General features: G+C 45.1%; 1 long non-coding RNA gene across 4 annotated transcripts in view; it reads left to right on the forward strand.

The window, feature by feature from the left end:
• LOC146198116 (uncharacterized) overlaps window positions 1-22,606 on the forward strand; it is a 63,712-nt gene that overhangs the window by 22,992 nt on the left and 18,114 nt on the right. Inside the window, exons 1-2 of one of the 4 annotated variants that reach the window (XR_014704947.1) lie at window positions 7,682-7,756; window positions 16,446-16,597. The exons of 2 other annotated variants lie outside the window; for them this stretch is intronic. This is a non-coding gene — a long non-coding RNA (uncharacterized LOC146198116). Of the gene's footprint in view, window positions 1-7,681; window positions 7,757-16,445; window positions 16,598-22,606 lie in introns of those variants that run through there. One more of the 4 variants, XR_014704946.1, reaches the window with a different exon arrangement.

The following is a 22,606-nucleotide window of genomic DNA, read 5'->3' on the forward strand; positions in this document are numbered from 1 at the left end:
TGATCGCCTCTCCAAAATTTTTTCTGTGGTTCCGCGGGTTACATACAGACGACCAAAAAATTTACAAAAATATGTAGTACACTATACTTTCGATAAAGCAGATATTGTGGGTTGTATGCCGTGCGGAAAAAAATAGGTGTCAAGTTTGCAAACACATGCAAACAACGACCACGGCACAGAGCACACACTGTGATTTTAAACACTCCATCCGCGGAAATTTGAATTGTGACTCCAGGAACGTGGTATATATGCTCGAGTGTGGCGAGTGTCAAATGTAATACATAGGGCAGACCGAGAACCCCTTCCGAATTCGTTTCAACAACCATCGCGCACACAGCAAATCTCTCGCCCACCTTCCCCTGTCCAAACACCTGCAACAGAAAAGTCACAAATTCGACAAACTTAAAGTTTTCCTGCTCCAGAGCGGCTTCCATAGCAACCGCGAACGGGAACAGCGAGAATCGTATTTTATATTTAAATTTAATGCCCTGCATGCCGGTATTAATGAGAGCCCTGGTATTCTTTCTCCACTTCAAAGTTCAGTTACCCCGTAAATTCCTTCCTCAAACACACCCAAAATGGCCAAGTCAAGCTTACTGCAGGTGGCCCAAAGGAATGTCAGCCTCCCCCACCATACACACAATGAAGGTCGCACAATTCCTGCTTTTGTCGCCTGGGGTCATACCTATTACTGTATTCTGTGCTTCCTTCCATGTGCCGTCATTTTTTTTTTCCCTCCGGCACTTTCTTCCACTCCCCGCCTTCACCTGCTTTTTACCCCACCCATCACTACAATGCCATTGTACTCTGCGCACCTGTCTCTCTTTCCACTCTTTGCATATAAAACCTACTCCCATTGCTTGCATTCACACTCCTGATGAAGACCAGCTTCTGGTCGAAACGTCGAGTCTAATAAAATGTTTCTTTAAATGAAGCGTACCCTTCGCTCTATATATATATATATATATATACACATATCGGGATGTCTTTCACCTAAATGGGCAGCCTAAGACAGCATGCAAGTGAATATGCGCGGGTAATAGATGCACATATTAAGAAATCAGAGAATAAGCGAGTAAAAACGCGAATATAAACCAACTAGGATTCGCTGGAGAAAGTTGGAACAGCAGACGAATCCCAAAACGCTATTGCGTCGTACTCTTCAAGGCAGAGCTTAAGTGTTACCCCCATTACGTTTTTTTGAGCATTTTTCTTTAGTGTGTGAAGTGACTTCTGATGCAGGGAACAAAGCATTCCGCAAAACCAATTGGCTAAATGCGTTGTAAATGGAGGTGAAACATGGTTGCCTCTTTCTGATTGTGTTTTTAAGTGAAAACGCAACACGTTCACCATCAAAGACATCGTAAGGAACCAGGAGTACGCTGTGCAGGCTGAAACATATATTGTAGCATTGTATCCCGTCTAGCGTTGCTGGCAGACTCTTCGGTAGGTTTCTTCGATGGACGCCATATGGCCGCCTAATGGGAACAGGTTGGGAGTGAAATGTGTTCTTACAAGCTCAAAACATTTCGGCAACACGGTTCTTTCGGTCGGTAAAACTGCATCCTTGAAGAAAAAAAATAAGTACGATACTCTTGTACAGCCAGAGCGTCAGTACCCGATGATGTATCGCTCTCTAGCCCTTCTTGGAAGTGCACGTAGAAGCGACTGATGGATCGGAACGCAGAAATCAAGTTACTCACTCAAAAGAAAACTCATTTTAGAGAAAAAAAAACGTACACACACTAAAAAGAGTGAAGTACCTCATATACTTTATAGTGAAAGCATTTGTGATCCTTTGATCCTTGCTGGGTTTGTTGTCTGATGCCTCCGTCACAGCACCAGAACTGGGGCGTGAAAAGCAGTCGCCCACTTGAATGCTGCCTACCATGTACGTGTTCGATTTGTGTATACGTAAAATCATGCTTGAAGCTTCGCTATTTAAATATTAGAGGGCCTCTGACTGCTCTCATTTGAGCTGAGTTGAATTCTCAATTCGCAGCTGGAATTTTTCCGGAGTACACAGGTGAACAGCAAACATTTCTTTTGCCTAACTTCATCCCTGTAATGCCTGAGTTGTAGGTCACCTTTGGAGGGCTGATCTTATTTATACAATGCATTTCTAAAGCTTTGCTACTCAAAAATAAGAACTGATGCACATTTACCGCACAAAATTTCTTTCAAGTGAGCGGGGTGGGTCAGTTGATAGGCCTCATTTCCACATCCGATAATTATCTTTACGGCATTGGATTCACCCCATTATGCAAGGGATGCTTTTCTTTTTTTTTGTTCAGAATTTATGGAGTAGATATATTTTTTTTGTTACACAAGACACGACGGTAGAGCCAAGTGATGCTGATACATATTTTGAGATTGGGCAATGAAAAGAGCGAGCGACTAAGCGAATGACGATGGAGCTGCAAATGCTTACGTCTCACCTGCAACATAGCGCTAAACAGACACGGACACAGCGAGACACACAGGACGGGCGCTAACTTACAATTTAATCTTTGTTGCATGAAACCAGGCAATATATGCACTTGCTTAACAATGACGAGGATGAGATATAGAATCATTGGAATATAGGAAGCAATCAAACAGTGTTATGTGCAATGTCATGTGGCAAGTGAACCATCACAAACTCGTCTAAGCTTCCATTCTGCTTACGTCTGCCTTGCGCATCGACAGAATAATTTATATTTAGGGAAGTTCGCAAGCGTGGAAAAAACAAAACAAAGGGAAAACACGACAAAAAACAAACTCTTAGAACGTTGCTCACTTGATGGGCTAGCCAATGTGGAGCAGTGCAATGTCCTTCTCTGAGAGAGCAACGTCATCTGGAAAGCTTTCTTCTCTTCCAAAAGAGATAATGTTCGTACTTTGTAGGAGAATAGCTTGATCTTCGTTAGCCAATAAAATCATACGTCATGAAGGACTTTGTATTTTATGCCCTTTTTTCGCAATAGTTGTTTCACCTTCCTCTTTAACCGTTGAACTGGCTTAGTTCATTTCTAATTTCGTCCACTAGAATCTATCCAGAAGTAAACGCTATAATGTCATACTCTATTGAAGTCACCTTCCGTACATGGAAGATATTGGCTCAATACCTGTTATGAAAAGCGCAAGACACATGAGAAATAAAAAGAAGGGCTTTTCTGTATGTTCTGTATAAATTTTATTGTTGTTAACAGTGTGAAACATCAGCATTCATTGCCGTTTTCTATGCCGCTTCTTCAAATTTTAAGACGCGAAAGTACACAGCATGTGTCTGTATTGCAGTGCTTCCTTGGGCTTTTTTTTTTTTTTCAAGAAATCAGCGTGAACGCTATTGACAGATCAAGTGTTCTTCTGAAGCTTCACCCCCCCCCCCCCCCCTTCCCCCCCACGTAAGAATCGATATTCCAAAGCGCTTCCAAGTAGTTAGAGATAATTTCAGGGGTATTTCCAGCGAACAAGTGAAAGACTGTCTTTCACCCTCACTCTGTCCAAAACAGTGCGTCCTGCCTAGCGACTTAGGCTGGCAAAAAAATGTGTTCGCTGTAGCCAATACCGAACCGGAAGTGGACCAGAGAACTACAGAGGAACACATGCTTTTGGTGGAAAGCGTTGTGCATGTCCAGCGAAAAAGGTGCAGCCAAAATAGTCTTTTAGATTGACGATTAAAGAGACAACCAAACTTAATATAAGTAAAGAATGTCTTGAAGCACTGTAAACATATTTTAGCAAACAAATGGCTGGTATCTTCAGAAATTCGCAAATTACCGAAACCCTTCCACGTTCAAATCTCCCGCGAAATTTGCTCAAAGTAACGCAGTTTTCATGACGTCGTCAAACTCAGGCTCTGTGTCAATGCTACTGCAAGCCGACAGGTCGAGAATAGCAAGTCTGTGCAACGTGTCATGATGTCTGATCACCCCGAACCCGCGGAAGTAGCGAGGGACGTAACAAGACCTCAAGGAGCACAACGCACGAGACTGACGTAGTGGCCGCGTCGCGGTAAAAGCTTGTCCTCCCTGCGTGGAGGGAGCCTAACCGATTCTGCAGGCATTTTAAATAAAAGTTGTTCTCTCTCTCTCTCTCTGATCACCGGCTAGACGGCATTTCGTTGCGTGCATCAGCGCTCTCATGGTGGATGTCTTTGCGCGTTCAAGAGCAAAACACCTTGCAGTCTAGGTTTTGCCATTGATAAATGAATGTCCCGTGGACATGTGGAAGTAATCTCGACGGAGCCTTTATTTCTTTTTTGCGACAAACTTACACATCAATCGATCAGAATGATTTGGTGTGCACCCATTTCCGCATCTATGGAAGACAGGTACAGATTATTTGCAGTTATTCTTCATAATAGACCCCGCCGGGGTGGCGCGGTGGTTACGGCGCTCGACTACTGTTCCCAAGGACGCGGGATCGAATCCCGGCCTCGGCGGCAGCTTTTCGATGGAGGCGAAAAGCAAGGCGCCCGTGTGCTGTGCGATGTCAGTGCACGTTAAAGAACACCAGGTGGTCGAAATTTCCGGAGTCCTCCACTACGGCGTCTCTCATAGCCTGAGTTGCTTTGGGACGTTAAACCCCACAAACCAACCAACCAATCTTCATAATAGACCAGGGCTCGCCGACAGTTTGGCCTATGCAGTCAACGGAATAGTGTACTGTGCGTCTAGGGATCCGCTTTCATTCTTCTATTCACTGATGGGCATAGCAAAACGATTGAACGGAGTTGCTGGTAGAAGAATGACTGCCCCTGGCTATCGCGGGTTAAGAACAAAGGTGGCGTCGCCGGTTGTGGAGAAGGTGTTTCCACCAGGTTATCTATTGTTGATTACTTCCTCCTACTTGCCGCGCGGCGGCAGAGGACAGCTAATTCTACGCACGCTTCCGCTTTCACTCTAAATTCTTACTCCTCTCTCAACTCTAGCCAGGACGCTGCTGCGGTGGCTCAGCCAAAGCCATTGTCAATCCCGCGCATTTCCTTTTTCTCTTTCTTGGAAGCACAGCAACAGCAAGTGATTGATTTGTCTGGTTACTGAATAGAGTTCAGGCCATTTGTTGTTCGTGAATGTGAGTTGTTTAAGTTTGGATCAGAGTTTGGAAACGTGCACTGGTGCGGAACCTGCATCGCAAGTGGCATGTACAAGAACTTGCAGGCCCAGGAAAGTAAGAGCCGTGGAATGAAAATGTTAGCAAAAAGAAATTGGAGTGGGCTGGCATTCGTTAGTTTTACCATCTCCTTAGCCTATAGAATATATCGAAATTCCAGTCGGTACACGGACCCCGCGTGCCGATATCTCGTCTGCGCTCCTTGCAGGGAACGAGGCAGCTGACGCAACCACCCACGCGTTTTCTCTCCGGGCAGTTTTCTAGGGACTCGAATCGGCTGAGGTCATCGATTCCAATCCGGCCTGCACATTCAAAGATATTGTAATTTTTATCAAAACTCGCATCGCAAATAACCTAACCCCTGCAAAGGGTTAGGAAAAGCGAACGAGAGGCTGCTCCTGCGCCTCTTCACAAACACGATGCTGTGTCCCGCAGTACTTAAACATTTTGACTCCCAGTTCACATGCCAGTGCCAGTACTGTGGGGAGGTGCCTGACACCTACCACATGGTATGGGCCTGCCAAAAAAAACCCATCCCTTCTCCATCCCCCAACCCTTCCCTGGAGGACTGGGAGGCGACCCTGGTCGGCTGCTGCGACCTACAAGCCCAAAGGGCCTTAACGCGGCGTCCATCGGAGGCGGCAACCGCCAATGGGGTCCCTGGCTAGGGTCTCCACCCAGTATTGTAAGACCGAGGCCCTCAAGGCTCCGCGTCAAACCTCCAAGTATACAATAAACGTTTTCACCACCACCACCACCACCCCCACCTGTGTCTCACCTTACCTGTGTCTTCATGAGTAATGTGTACGAGAGGAAGTTCGACAAATTCCGAAGTTCGAAATTCTGGTACGTAATGCCCTTTCTATATAATAAACTACCACGGTACGCCTGGTCATCATCTGCGTACCAGCCAATCGCGTGACACGTGTAAAAAACAATTTCTACAAGCAAACTGTCAATATGACGCTGTCGGCCCACAAATGACAGTTGCCTATTGTCGTCGAAATAGCTTTGTAAGTGAAAGCGTTGAACCAATGGCGGCCCCGCGCAGTTGCAAGCGTGCGCATATGGCGGAGCCCCGGCCGTAATTCACATTTGTGTGCTCAACGTGAATTTGTAATTTATCAGTGCTTTGTCCTGATGACAATGATATATTCATTATTACGTGACTCTAGCCAGTCAACGCAACTGAACTTCATATTTTACTTTAATGCCTGGTTTAGGTTATATATTAAATTTTCATGCTGATAATTATTCCCTATTCCGATGGTAATGAACTAGAACTTGAGGTACTGGACTAGATACGCTATTTTGATACCGCAACACCGTATTATATTCGGCGTCGCCTGCCGTCTTTTGTTTTGTTTTTTCGCTCGAGGGAGCTGACGAAAATGACCAGCTGGCGGGCAAAGGCGATAGTTCTGGGTTTGATGTTAGAAAAGTTATTTTTCCTTCAAACTAGCACTGTTTTTAGAAAGTCGTGTAGTGAAAGGCAATATTTCTGTGCTTGACATTATAAACTTCATTTTTTCTTCAAACTAGCACTGTTTTCAGAAAGTCTTGTAGCGTTTTTTTAGGCTTCCACTTTCACTCAAGTGGATGCAAATGGGCAATTACTTCATTTCTTGAGAAATATGTACTCCATCGCGGAAAATTCACCCAGGTACGCAGGAGTAATATTTAGATCTCCTTACTTAGTTACCTTATTATAGGGGCTCTAAAATTGTCGAGAAGGAAGCAACTCAGTATACCATTCCCAAGGGAAGGATCAATGTTCAGTAGACATAACAAAAAAAAAGTTAAAAGATCCGAAGACATCAAGCTCCCTGAACGAAAAGTAGCCATCACCTTAGTTTACTAATTGGGTACGCAAAGTATTACTAATTGGGTACGCAAAGTAAGCGCTGCTTCTTCCAGCAAGACAACGAGCAGGAAGAACATTTGCAGGGAAGGCAAAAATTATTGAACCGAAAATTTGGTCCGTGCAAATTAAACGATCCGCTGATTCCGCTGGGGAAACCGATTGTCCTGAATAAGCTAAAGGCCGTGCACCGAGTCTGCTTTCTTTTGATCATGCCAAAATTGCCAGACAGCGTTTCCGGTCCAAGTCCTATTATTTTAGACTAACGTGGTTCGCATGCAGCGTTCCTCTTTGGTTTCGTCACTACATTTCTTTCTATTAATTTTCACTATGAAAGCAATTAGGTTATCACTACAGGCTAAATTGCAATATTGACGTTGAATTCCATTTGCATGAATTTGCGTTGGTTATTCCAACTCCGCTTCATATTCTTGAACCACTGAATATTTTCTTGATGTCTTTAGCTCTGGTTAGCACCAGAGCCAGCTGGGACTCCGTCTGGTAACAAAACTGATGCATGTAATTACTTTGCACATAAGAAACGGCTTGCAAAATTACTTTCGCATTTCGCGGCGAAACTTGAAGTTATGATGGTTCGGTTTTCTTGTAATATGCACTTTTATTGGCTGGCGTACTGTGAGCAAATTAATGGGAATAATTGGTGACTAATTACTCAAGTGACAAGTTTTATCATATAAAAGCGGGCAGCAGTGCTGTTTTGATATTTTGGGCCTTTTTACAGCTAAGTTGCCTGCTCCTCAAGTGAACAAGCGTAGACTCAACAGAAATACATTACAGGTAAGTATATATTAAAGTAGCTAAGTATGTTCGTGAATGGTGTTTCCTCAACTAATTCGTCAGATCGCTATTGTTGCGAGTCTCGACGCTGATTTCTTTGGATGCGGCTCTCAAGTCAAATGCCGAATTCCGGCGCAGGCGCTGTGCACTGGACTGACGATTGCAACAGTTGCAAGCGAAGCACGCCTGCTGCCTGTGCGGTTCGTTTAACCGCTGTTTCGAATACTGCGGCATACGTTTCGCTTTTTGGAGCACAAAGGCAATGTGAAATGAAGACTGAACTCTAGCAGCCGGCTCCTTCAGCAACAGGCGTCACGACTGAGGAGCAGGTTTCCTCGTTTGATCAAGTTTTTTTTCTCATCTTTATGTGTTTGTATGCATGTGAGGCGGGTGGGTGAAGCCACATGTGTTGGTTTTTGCCATGGCTTTTTCGTTAGCCAGGTTTTTTGCCCCAAAAGCACACGTGTCTAGTCAACATTTGCTTTCAACATTTATTTATGCCCCGAAAGCGAACATCGATAAAGAGGCAGATTCCGTCTGGTTGTGTTTGTGAGTTTGTTGCATTGTTCGAGTTTCCGAGATAAATGCCTTGCTGGTGTATGCATAAGTATACGAGTTTGTTTGTACAACTTTCCCTGAAACAAGGCGAGGAAAAGAAATGCTTCTGTTTCACCACTCGGCACACTCGATGTCTCGCCTGATCAACTGGGTCTGGTGACTGGAAGCACGATGCAGACAGCAGGAAATAAAGAAGTACAATGAGAACGCATCGCATATTCAGAAGGTGTGGCACTGTGGACGGATATGTAAGGGCCACACTACAAACATAGTACGCAAAACAACTTCTTGCAGGTGTGACGCGCGATCTGGGGAAGTTATGGAATGCGCGAAAATCGCGGCTTGCGATCTGTTGTTTTGCACCTTTCACTTTGTTTCATACTTTCGTCGACTTTCATGCCTGCTGAAATGTATTGCACTTTCATCTGCTATTTAATCGCTGATGGTTTTGTTCACAATGGTCCTTGGGCTTAATTTCTTATCTGACTATTTTGCTTCCCGTTGTTTATTACATTACGTGTGTACCGGGTGTCCCACTGAAATAAGACCAGGCTTTAGAAAAGACGAAGTGCGCTAACCTAATGAAAACCTCTGAAGGCTTTTGAGGGTCACATGGCCTAGTTTGCCAGATTTTTTTTTTAGTCTCTAAAATTACTTCATCAGCGAAAAGTAATTATACCTAATTTTTATTATTGACATGAGAATAAACTTTCCATCCGGAAGGTATAGATCGCGTTAAAAATTTCAAGGACGTCCAACTTTCGACCTAACCATAGCGCTATTAACACCGCCTTTTGATTCCTCTGTATTGAAATATATTTTATTCGGTCGCACATACGCCGTGCGCTTCGATTTCCTGGCAAAAACTAGCCGCCAAATTGACTAGCATACCCTGACTGACACCACCCTGAAAGATGACCAAGGACAGTTGCGTCAAAAGTTTGATAGAAATAACGTATGTACCGTCGTGCCTGGTTAATATGGACGCTTTCTTTTCCGCACCAAACTGTCCATAAAGCGAGTCGTCCGTAATAGCGAATCAAACTTTTTTTTCGGGGAAAAAAAAAAAAAACTCTAATGATAAGGTCTGCTTCAGAGCATAATTTAGGCCAGCGAAATTCATTATCGAGTTACCGTTATGCTTCAAATGCGATAGAGTTTTAAAGTATTGTGATGCAGTTGCATGCTGTTCTCGATGGTATTTAATTGATACATTACTTTCTCCTACTTTTACTTTTCATCTCCCATGAACCCCTGATGCGTATCAGCAATTAGTCGGCTGAAAGCACCTCAGTCCAAGTTTCTACAAAGCGCAAGCTGCTGCAAAAGTTTTGTTCAAGTGAATTCATGCAGTACTAAAAATTGTAACGTGCACGGACTGCCCAACTTCGCATTGTAAAATATGAAACCACAAGCGAAAAGGGCAATCAGTCAATCATTGCCGCTACGTTAATGTGGTGCCTGTCAACAAAACCTAGAAGAAAAATGTTTTGAAGCAGTGTAACGGACTTGGTTTTTATGACTGTTCACAATGAGCGACAAAATACATGGACCCTAATGATATCTGTGCATTTTCTCCTTGTCCATTGTCCGGACAGCGAGTTTCCATATTAACGAGACGTAAATGCATGAAAAAAAAAATTCGGTCTTCAGAAAAACTGTCCATGATTCGAGTCGTCTATAATTACGGGAGTCCTATTACCAAGGCAAGACTGTATTTTCCCTTTACAATAACAACGCCACCACCGGATGGTTTGCGACACCGGGTCGTTAAGGTTATCTCGTTAAATGCATCTAGCTTTGATGCCTGCTTCAAGGGGCCATTCACGCAGCTTTAGTTAATGACAATCCAATAAAGGTACCACGTGACCAGCTGCAGGCTCATATCTTTCCACAAGGATTCCGCAGTGGACCTCAGTTGAGTCCAGCAAGGACACTCCGTGTTTTTAAAAACCTTGACTACAACCGACATATTTGAAAATAACGCAAAACTACACAGTGCAGTGTTCTTCAAAAGCCGCCTTTGCTTAAACCAACCTTACCGCACTGCCTCCTGGGGTTATGTGATTGTGCTTTGACAGTGTATTGGAATGCCCATTAGTGTCCTTTTATTCTCTATATATACCCCAATTTCACCTCCTGATCATCATAATTCGTTATCTCCGTATGTACTCAGACGAAAAAATGGAAGTAATAAGCATCTGAGGAGTTCCAGCTTCATTTTAGAGCTGGAACTTCGAGCTTCGTTTTTTTTTATTTTAGCATTTTGGGCTCGGTTAAATTTGGCGGCCAATTGTTTGTTAAACTTAAATGCGAAAGAAAGCTCATGTACTTCCAACTGAGTTTTCTGCAAAGCAGAAAAGCTCCGCGTACTATGCAACCAAAGACGTCTGCTAGAAAATCAGCGATGTACTCTATGCTATGACTAGATTATTCCACTGCAGGAATGCATACGTGCTGACCCATGTTATTTTACACTTTCCAATATACAGTTTTGTGGAAACCTACTTTCACACCTTTGATCTTTTGATTTTGTCGAGGCAGGTCCTGCACAGCATGCCCCCTTTTTGGATTTTTCCAGGAGCAAGCGACACAGATAGTTAAATATATTTTCCTTCCGCGTAATCGAAATCACATCGCTCGAGAACCTTATTCGCACATGGTGCACACCGAACCGAACATTACGTTCAAGAGCATCTCCTCAAGAACATGACCGCCCCGTCGTAATGCGGCGGGAGTACACTGGCGTGCTCGGCAACTGGTGTGGCAGCGGTAGCAGTCAGTTTTTTCGTGCAGTTCCGCCCGTTCCTTACGACGGGGTTCTCTTTGTCGTTAACCATCGATATCCGAGGTAGGGGCTCTCGCTCGTTTCTTCCGAAGGGGTTCTTGTTCTCGCTCGTCTTGAAGGTTCAAATCTCTCACTTGTCGCTTTCGAAGGTTCTGTACCCTTGCTCTTTTTCTGCCCTCAAAGACTGCGCCTGACGCTTCTTTATGCGGTCGCGCTGTCTGTCATCTTCCATGGTTAGTGTTATTGTCTCTCACTTACAAAGGCCATTGCGTTATCTACGATCGGCTATAGCACTCATGGAAGCTTCCGTCAATGATGACGTCAGTATATGAGGTCATAGCGTCTTAGCAACACTGATGGCAGGTGACGGGCGAGATATCCAATACAAAAATGGCCGCTTAAGCAGGAGCGTCAGATTAGCTGAGTATTTAATTTTGAGGAGTCAGTCGACAAGTGATCACTGGTCCCAAGATGCCATATTTTTGGCCACCTCACGGACAAGTGGCGCCATCGGCGCACCACCACGATTCCTGTTTGAACGGCTGTGTACTGGGCGGCGACAGCAAACCATGGCGCTGAGATGCACGCGCTAGAAACTGTTCTAGACTAACAATCTTCTGTGTTCGCAATGTTCATTTTCTAGATAGTAACTATAAAAAACGTTTGCAGTTAGTACTGATTTAGTGGACGATATTCGAAATATTACAGCTACGACACAAGAGAATTTTTGAAACTCGATCATCTGAGCCTCACGGAGCTATGCAGCCTTGAAGGACGCAACCATGATCGACAACAGGGGATATGAAACTGTAGCCGTTAAATGTATTCCTGCATTAAAAACACAGGTAATCAAATGCGAATTAGATGCGTAGAATTGCTAGCTTACTATACCTGCTTGCCTAATATATTTTCATAACCATTTTCACACATTGCTATGGTTCGGTGTGCTTTAGTACTAAGGGTTCCCATGAAAACTTGAGACACTCGATTCGACTCTCTGTACATGGTTCATCATACTTGTATCAACATTGGAAATTAATTTCGTCACTACCCACATGCTCTTTGTCACACACGCCAAGTGTTCCATATGCCACAGACTATTGTATATTCAACGAACAACCCGGTTGCCAAGAAAGTCCCAAGTCGCGGGGTGATTCTTCGCGAGCTGCTAAGCCGCGTCTACCTTTCCGGCAACAACCATCGCATCCAATCGTGCAGCTCTTTGTTCTGGAGGTTCGACCTGAGGTTTATTTCTCTTCGCTTCGGCTTCCGTTCCATGAAAGCCTTTCTTGTATTGAGCCATTTCCCAAGCACATTTGGCACGTTTTCTCATTATTTGTGCGTCTAGATACGTCTGCCATTTAGATGCAACACCGGTATCTGTAGACTCACGTTAGCGCTATCTTCGTAGTCATTGTTGTTCAGCACGTTGAGCCCAGAGAACGTGCGCCGCAGTACAAGACGACCCTGCTTCATCCATAGCGATTGACGCCAAACTAAAGCACTGTGCCGCCGCGTCCTGCAGCTCTGTTCACACCATCTTCAGTGGTTCTTATCGCCGAGCGGCTCGATGAGCGGCTCGGAGCCGTGGTCAAGGCGGCACCGCGGATACAGGTCTGCTGTCCATGAACACCGAGGACCGACTGACGCAACAGCGGAGAGAGTTTGAATTTGAGGGTTTGTGACCGACGTCAAGCTACTATGTCTGGAGAAGCACTCGCTTGTACAGCCTTGCCCGGTGACTACCGCAACTGTGATACGCGCCACTCTTTCATTGGCTGCAGTGTGAGGCCGCTCCCCCCTTCTCATCGGCTAAGACGCGTGACGCATCGCAATACCACTTAAGCTTGCGGCGTCATCACCTTCTCATTCGTACCTCAAGCTCACGGAGACAGAGAAAGAGCGAGGAAGCGTCGAACCGCCACCTGCGAAATATGTGATTGCGGCCAGAAAAGCTACGTACTAAAAACTAGAAACAGTTCAGGTGCGAAAGTGTGCATGCACCCAAAATGCACCACACACAAAATACGCTGCACCACTGCACCAATGGTCGCAAAAAACTAGCTTAACGGTGCCGGTCTTGCGTAACGTTCTTCTGCACCTAGAACACATTCCCAAAATATATTCTATGCCGACACTATCAGCGAATGCAATTAATGGTTTCTTGATAAATGGTGCTAGAAAAATATATTCTGGAGCGAAGTTTCATCTGCAGTGAATGTAGTTTACTCTAAAGTAAGTTCTAATTACTTAGACAGTTAATCAATACTCAATAATTTCCAATTTATATGACAAGGTTGGCCCCAAACTTAGTCAGGCAAGTTGATTTTCTTTTAGCTGCTGGTTGGTGTTAGCCTTGTGGTATATTCTTCTTAATGGCAGTTGCCCTAAGGTACACACACAAACAAACACACTAACACACAAACACACACACACACACGCACACACACACACACACCTATACACGGGCACGCTCTCGCACGCGTGCGCGCGCGCGCGTGTGTGTGTGTGTGTGTGTGTGTGTGTGTGTGTGTGTGTGTGTGTGTGTGTGTGTGTGTGTGTGTGTGTGTGTGTGTGTGTGTGTGTGTGTGTGTGCGTGCGTGCGTGCGTGCGTGTGTGTGTGTGTGTGTGTGTGTGTGTGTGTGTGTGTGTGTGTGTGTGTGTGTGTGTGTGTGTGTGTGTGTGTGTGTGTGTGTGTGTGTGTGTGTGTGTGTGTGTGTGTGTGTGTGTGTGTGTATTTGCGCGCGTACGTATCTACGCCATGGTACAAACACGATTCCATTCGAAGCTTTCAGTGCTCTCGAGTATGTTACTCAGCAAAAATGAAAAAGCCACAGTGGCGAGAAGTGTTCTTCACGTGCACGCGATGAAAAACCAAAGGCAGTGTTACGAGCTTCAAAATTGGCCGTGGCATTGAAACACAGCCGAACTTTCCCTAGATTTCACCAGAATCTGAAATTGCTATCAAATGTATAAAAATGAGGAAGAATAAGCTATGCTTACTTAGACACTAGTTTTATTAAAATACATCATAACATGGATCCTCTAATCATCACATAGCCTCTCTCATAGCCTTAGTCGCTCTGGGACGTTAAACCACACAAATCAAGTCAATCATCACACACATGTCTGGCCGTAATCTACATAGTTCCACGTTGGCGATGAAGAATTTCACTCACCACATCTCCCTTGAGGCTAATCGCGTGCGAGTCCATGCTATGGAACAGAAAGTTTTCAGCGGCATCTTTCTTGTGTTCGTTTTCAAACATGTGACTTGAGTTAAGAACAGCTCCATCATTGCGTTGGACACTCCCCATGAAATGCAGGCGGGTGCATACACTGCTAATTCCTTGCAGACGTTTTCACCCATCACGTTTTGGTACTTGAAACTAAGATTGTTGCAGAAGCCTCTGGAAGTTTCCCGACGAAGTCGCAGCCTCCTCACTTTAAAGATGCATAACAATTCCCCTGTACTAGTCTCCAATAATTACCAGATTTTTTTTCAGTAAGGTGGCGGAGTGGAAGCTTTAAAACAGTATCGCACGTTTAGACAGGACTCATGAAGGCTGAAGTATACTTATACCTCCAAAAATTGTTACGTTGGAAAATAGACTGTTTTCCACTCTACTTTAGCAAGTCACTGAGGAAGTCTTGGCAAAATTGTTGCAGCCCTTGTACCATAGCTTTGATTTAGATTTGACTCTAATATTTACAACCGAAGAGATCTCTGACAAACTGAGCTCCAAAGTCTTTCGTTTCCGAAGAAAGCCTAGAACCATGATTTTGTAAGCAGTGTTTGGTGCGACAAGTCGACCACTTCAATATTAAGTCGAAATCAATGTTCACTTAGTGGCGGGGATGAATGTCTTTAGGAGCTACTGAGGTAGACAGTGATATCTGCATGAAGTGGCCTTTCCTTGAACTCACCAGTTTTTCTCCGGCGTAGATGATAGGGTACCTGGACAGTAGAAGCTGTAACATTTAAGCAGATTTCTTGAGTTTGGTGGCGAATTTTCGAGATTGCAACGCTGTCAGATGGAAGGAAGTGCACTAAACGGAAAGGCAGTATTCAGCTCCTTTCGCATGGTGATCCGCAGCCACTGCCTGCGGCGTTCAATCACGCAGTTCTCCATGCGATGCAGTGATAAGAGAGAGAGAGACCAGTTAGTGAAGAACAGAGATTTTAGCCGGCGTTTCAATTTCGCTGACATGCTACTCTCTGTAGGAAGGGGAATTGGTGAGGAAAATGTCAGAAAAAAAAATCGTGAGGAGATTAAAAGAATTGACGGGGGAGATAAAATACTGCTATTACATGCGTTGTAAGGTGCATCGTGAAGTAGTGGTATAAAATGAAAGGATGAAATGCATAGTGGCCGGTGATAGTGAAATGATAGCCCGGTAGTTCGCAGCGTGATAAAAGCCTGAGGGTGACATTCAAGGTGAACTTAAAGTTTGTCTAAATGTCCAATTTCTTTTAAATACATAAATACAAAGTTCATTGCGAGTCTCTGTTGCCTAGTGCAGGCTAAGAGACCTAAAACAATGTCCATTGTTAAAGGCACTGGGGAGAGCTTTTCCCTGCTATGTTCGTCATTGTTAAAGGCACTGGGGAGAGCTTCTTCCTGCTATGTTCGTAGTACGCACGCTAATCAGCGTACGCAAAACACTCAAGCAGGATATGCTGCACAGTTTCAACTGAACCACAGTCGTCACAAAGCGGACCGTTCATTTGACCAAAACGGTATCTCAAGCTATTTGATAGGCACAGTTCATGCGAAGTCGGTGGTAAAGAATTTCTAGTTGGCGAAAGAATTTCGGAGGGAGGGATCAAACTAGCCTGGTTCGGATATGTCGCAAGCACGGTTTTCACCCAGAACATTAGAGCGACTGAACAGGAACAGTTTTCTTCCAAACGATAGAAAGGGCGTAGTTCCGAACGGAGAAGGCGGAAAGGTCTCCACTGTGCCGTAAATATCACCACTCTACACCCCACCGCCTCTTTTTTCACTGCACCGTGTCTCGAGAACGATAAGGAAGCCCTGGTGTGTAATATTTTATAGTAAATTAAGTTCCGGTCATTAGGACCTTTTATTTCTTAATAATGATAAATTTGTGTTTGACAGTAAATCGTGATAATGGCTACCTTAGTATGACAAACAAGAAAGAAAGGGAAGCTGAATATTGTTCCTGAGCATGCTTCCAATGTAAATAAAGCGTTGAAACACATGAAAGAACCACCTAGCCTCCCATTCATGCTGTCATTCGTTAGTTTAGGACAATTCATTTCTGTTGAAATGAGTTTGACTTGAATATGATTAACGATTTTCTCGTTTTCCTAATTAGGCGCAAGCGACAAAGAGCGCTTTCTTTGCTCCTGTACGGGAATCCAAAACTGAACCAAAGGCAAGGACAAAAGAAGGGAGCGTGGTGAGCTTCTTGCAGGGTACACACAAAGGCGCGACTTGTTAACTGCCCCTGAAAAGCAAGCGATCGAAGTAAGATTCAAGAAACTTGTGCAGTACGCTCCCCTTGTCCACTACTCGCTGCTCACATAGCTATGAACAAAATGTTGCAATAAGTTCATTTTAATGTGTTAACTGCTAATGGAAAGGTTCTCTGGTGGAGGGTATTTGTCATCGTTACAGTCGTCAAAATGCGCCCGTTCATCTGACCGTAACCTTAGGCAGGGAAACACCAGAGAATCGGGGCCTGTGTACTAGAGGTGAACTTTGCTGTACGAAATCACTATTGCATGTCAATTGACTCTATTCTTTTGTTATTAATAGCTGCTTAACAGTCTACTAAACAATTGTTTTCTAAATTTTTTTCTAAACTCTGTGACAAATTCGAAGGTCTAATGACATCCTATGCTACCTTCAGAGGTGCTTGGCACATTGTGAAATTTTAATGGTTACCGAGCCGCTTAATTTAGGAAGCTGATTCTGCGGCTGCTATAGCTACCCTCTGCGCAACCGTAGCCTGCCAGGCGAATTATGCTGCTTGCGAGAGTAGGTGAGCTTTATAGTTCACTTCTTGCAGATTGGTGCGGTGAGCCATGCATTCAAGTAAGCGATGTTACTTATTGTGGAAACGATCACGTAATGCTCATCGCAATTGCCTACTATTAACTCTACGCGGTCTGGAGTGGCCTGTGGTTCAGTAGAGGTGCCGTGAGTCGGTTTGAGCTGCCATGATGTTTTCTATGAACCCGAGCGCAAGTCCTCGAGGGCGCGACCATAGAGAACCGCTTCTGCAGCTAGGCGTCAGGGACTCGGCTGACAAGTGTGTGGCCGCTGCCTATGACTAAGGAGGTTTAATTGGTAGGATCTGCTCATGAAAAAACATTTGTTGTGGTGTAGATCTGGTTAACCCTAGTTGAATTGCGAAAGCAAAGATGTAAGCTTCTTTTGCCTACATTATCCCACTATCATGTCATACCAGTGTAAGGTGCTACATTATTTGGGGACACTTAGGCTCATCACTTAAGGGTACGACGCGAGAGCGTAAGCTACCAGCCGGCATGTAAAGTCACGCTTCAACCAAGCCGTATAGACATGCTTGTGTCGTAGGGGTAACGAGGATGCAAACGGTTCTGGCAGGCTGATTCTGGTATCACCCTCCGACAAGAAAATAGCGACCCGAGTTCGCGGCTCCTGCCCGTTGTATACTGGTAACGTGAATTCAAATTGCGTGGCAGGCTACTTCCACCGAGGCGAACGTCACCTCCTGTCCTCTGCCCGGAGAAGTGGTTCTTGTTGGGGTGACGAAAGGGGGATCGGCGGGTTTAACTGTCTCCTCAGGGATGAGGAATGTCCCCTTCCCGCGGAGCCCCCGCGTAGCAAGCGAAAGGGCGAGAGAGGAGAGAGAGAGAAAGAGCGAACGTCATCGTGTTGCTACGGCAACGGCGTTGCCATGGCGACAGCACGCCATCTGTTAAGCGCGGCGGGGGCTCAAGGTCAAGCGGTGCGACGGGCCACGGGCTACCGTAAAGAACGATTCTACTTAGCGTAGTATTGCTTTCGCAATGGATGGATGGATTGGACAACCTTTATTTTCATCGGCTTTAAAAGATGAGCGTTCAATTTGATCGTTGGCCACGCCAGATGGCCGCCAGTTGCGTCTTGTCGGCGATCTCTTTGGCTCATTCAGTGAGCCGCGCCTGGATGGCGGGTCCGAACAGCACAACACGGCCTCCCACTCTTCCAGGGATGGAGCTGGCAGCAAATCGGCGGGTGGCGGATAGGCCGCGCACCCCCATGTATTATGGTCTAAAGGCCACGCTCTTTGCCTTTAGGGTCAACCTGCTCTTTGAATTATACGAATATACTTTGGGACAGAGGAAGGAGCGGGCTTGAAGCTGGCGCCAGAGTATCTCCTGGGCCTTGCTTAATGAATTTTCTGGGGGAGGAAAGATGCGCCCTCCTAGGCTAAAATGGCGAGTTATATCATGAAACGAAAGCAAGCCCTCCTTCGCGCCGGCGGGAAACGAGGTACTCACCGCCCGGCCGACGAAACCTCGAGCATATTTGTGAGCCTTCTCGTTCCCGGAAAATTTGGTGGCAAATGCGCTGCCACCGACAGGTGATACGAATCAGTGGTAAATACGCACCCAAAGTAAGCTTGGTAGGCTGATCTTTCCGAGCATGCCCTAGGTGCTACCCATTCTCGCGACTTGTGTTGGTGGCGCTTTGCAAAGCGCGAAGGCCACGCGCTCCCGTGCGCCCTTTCATTTTGCTTCTAGCTGTACCTTGCTCGACAACGTACAGTGAGATATGAGCACCGTAATTGTTGACCCATACCGCGAGCTGTATGTGCATTCCCAGTTTACTAGTACGACGCATTCGTTCAACAAACTTGCTCTCTGCCATCCATACACAGCTGGCAGACTTCTTTCTGGGTTCATTCAAGAAATAAAAAACGGCACAAAGAAACAAAAACAAAAACAAAACCTCGAAAGCAATATCGACAAAACACAAGCTCAAACACGTGCACTACTCTTGTGCAGGATCTCAAATACCTTGCTCAACAACGTACAGTGAGATATGAACACCGTAATTTTTTTTGTTAAAGTCGATATTTATTGCCTCAGGGCATCAGTAGGTTATGAGATGAAGGATGAATAAATGATTAAATGAATGGAAAAAGGTTGGCTGATTTTATGAAGTCCAGAAGTGAGCGATGATGAGGTCCCTGCGTCCAAGTGACGTATGAGGCAGGATTGGTTGCTGAAAGGCCAGCTATTCTCAGGTGCCGGATTCGTGTTGGCTTGAGTGCTGGGCAGTCCCACAGCAAGTGGTGGATGTCGGCCTCGACATCTTCGTTGTTACAGATCGGGCCTGGATGGCGGGTCCGAACAGCACAACACGGCCTCCCACTCATCCAGGGATGGAGCTGGCAACCGTAATTGTTGACCCATACCGCAAGCTGTGTGTGTATTCTCAGTTCACTAGTATGACGCATTCGTTCAACAGACTTGCTGTCTCCCATCCATACACAGCTGGCAGACTTCTTTCTGGGTTCATTCAAGAAATCGAAAACGGCACAAAAAACAAAAACAAAAACAAAACCTCGAAAGCAATATCGACAAAACACAAGCTCAAACACGTGCACTACTCTTGTGCAGGATCTCAAATACCTTGCTCAACAACGTACAGTGAGATATGAGCACCGTAATTGTTGACCCATACCGCGAGCTGTATGTGCATTCCCAGTTTACTAGTATGACGCATTCGTTCAACAGATTTGCTCTCTGCCATCCATACACAGCTGGCAGACGTCTTTCTGGGTTCATTCAAGAAATCGAAAACGGCACAAAAAACAAAACCAAAAACAAAAACTCGAAAGCAATATCGACAAAACACAAGCTCAAACACGTACACTACTCTTGTGCAGGATCTCAAGTATCTTGCTCAACAACGTACAGTGAGATATGAGCACCATAATTGTTGACCCATACCGCAAGCTGTGTGTGTATTCCCAGTTCACTAGTATGACACATTCGTTCAACAAACTTGCTCTCTGCCATCTATACAAAGCTGGTAGACTTCTTTCTGGGTTCATTCAAGAAATCAAAAACGGCGCAAAACATGAAAACAAAAAACAATAACCCGAAAGCAATATCGACAAAACCAGATCAAGGACGTCTTTCTATTCTAATCGGGCCTAATTGAGGCAAATGAATGCTCAATCACAATAGAGTACTGGGTAATTATCTTGGGCGCCAAAGCTCTAGTCACAATGCTTCGATGCCGGCCCTGCAATCGGTACATAGGGCAATGAGAGCTAGGCGGTATTCAATCTACCCTCTCCGTGTTCAGTGTATCGATGAGCGCTAATTGCATCCTGGTTGCTGCCGGCATTGTTTTCATTGCGCAGGTAATTGGTTTATCTGCGCTTGTTAGCTGTCTTACGAAAGGCGTCCGCCGAACCCGTGAGCTGGCCCCAATATTAGCAGGCTAAAAATAGACTTCGTGACGGAACCGTACATTTCTTGTTGCCTGAAAGCGGGTTCACTTCACTGTCCTGAGTAGTTGGTGTTAATGAGTATTGCCGAGACAAATTTAGGGATAGGTATAGCGATTTATTTGAAGTTCATTGCCCAGTTACAGCACTAGAAGGGAACCTCTAAAGGCGTAGTTTTGATTACGAATCAAGTGTTTATTTGCCTTATTCTTCTGATGTAGACTAAAGGTTGTCGGTGGAAATTTAGGAAATACCTAACGCAATTTCATTTAATCTCGTCAGCATCGCAATTTTGAAACCAGGTTCTCTCTAGCTTTTGCGCTGCCATTCTTACTATGCGTGCACATCTGTTAACACACACGAGCGTAAAAATTAATGCAAAACGTTTAGACATCTTACAGTACGAAGGAACAGCATTACCAGCAAACGTTCTATGCTTAAATTTCCTGACAGCAAGGGGTAGTAAGAAAGGAACCGTATCTATTTTGGGTGGTTTGAGGGTTTAACGTCCCAAAGCAACTCAGGCTATGAGAGACGCCATAGTAGAGGACTCCGGAAATTTCAACCACCTGGGTTCTTTATCGTCCACTGACATCGCACTGCATACGGGCGCCTTACTTTTCGCCTCCCGCGTCCATGGGAACAGTAGTCGAGCGCCGTAACAACTGCGCCAATCCGATGGGGTATCTATTTTAGGGAAATTAAATTCAAAGTTGGGGCAAAACGTTTTATCATCATTTCGAACCGATCCTGTTCGATGCAGCTACGCCAATGCATCACCGGCAATTTAACACCAGTAATAAATTACGCCCGATTTGCATACCTAATCAAATGCGAAGTACGTGCGCTGCACTGCTTACCCCCTTTATACTTTTCTATGCATTTCACAGTTTGCTATGCTTTCGTTTTGCTTTGATAAGAAATATTCTCATGCATATGATTCAACTTGTACATTGTATACTTAAATTAAATTAAATTGTTTTACAGAAGACGAAAGGTGCAGTATTCTGTCATACTTTTTTCGTGGACACCTGAACAATTACGTAAGGAAAAGGAGGAACCTATTAGTGAAAACGGAAAGAGGTGCCAAAGTGTGTGACTTCGAAGTAATTTCGACCGCCTGGTGATCTTTAACGTGCATTGACATCGCTCAGCACATGCCTCTCCCTTTCGCATCCATTGAAATGCAGCCGCCGGCGATCGGGTAATCGGGATAATGTAGTGATCACTGCCTAGTGTACTATACGTTCTTTTCCAGGTAACACAGATAGCTGCTCGGCGTCAGGTCTGGACTAGTGTCCATGCTGATACTGTTGACAAACAGCTTGAGGTTATGGAACGTGCTGTGTACAGTGAGTTGGAGGTTTTGCAGGAGCAGCCAGAGCCTGCAACCTCGATGTGTGTTTGTTGTGTACCCAGTCAGTATGCTAACTGTTGAAATCTGCATCAATTAGCAGCGGATGCTTCCCTTCTAGCTGATGCAGCTCTCAAAAAAGCGTTTCGAACGAGGCCATTGACTTGGATGGAGGATGGTATATATTTGCCATAAAAATTGATGGAACAGCATCTGTGTGTTGTACATAAGTTCCGTAATCACGCATGACGTCTCCGACGTGATGAGTTTTGTACGTGATACTGCGATGGATGAGTATGGACGCCCTGGGTGTATTGGTGCTGTCAGAGCGTGCTGATATGTAGCCTGGGGGTGTTGCCTGATGTTCAGTGTCTTTTAGAAGGAGTATGTTAGGGAAGGGGAGAAGTTGAAGAGGTGCCCGTTTTCCCCGGAAGCCGCGGCATTTTGAACTTAAGATGGGGAGGAAATTAGTGGTCCGTACCGCCATACTGGAGTGTAGGGGAATGGAGGAGGGGAGAAATACAAGTGTCTATTGGCATGGGTTCTCCGGGGTAAAAGTCGGCTGCGCTTGCGGAGAGAGAGAGAGTGGGAGTGGGAGGGGTTAGATGTTGGGTGAAGCGATTTTTCATTACCTCAACCATTTTGTCAAGTGTCGAGGTTTCGTTTTGAAAAGGGTAGAAAAATCAGG

This window comes from Amblyomma maculatum, chromosome 2 (genome assembly GCF_055883805.1).
Source record: "Amblyomma maculatum isolate TAMU_Amacu chromosome 2, ASM5588380v1, whole genome shotgun sequence".
Lineage (NCBI taxonomy): Eukaryota > Metazoa > Arthropoda > Arachnida > Ixodida > Ixodidae > Amblyomma > Amblyomma maculatum.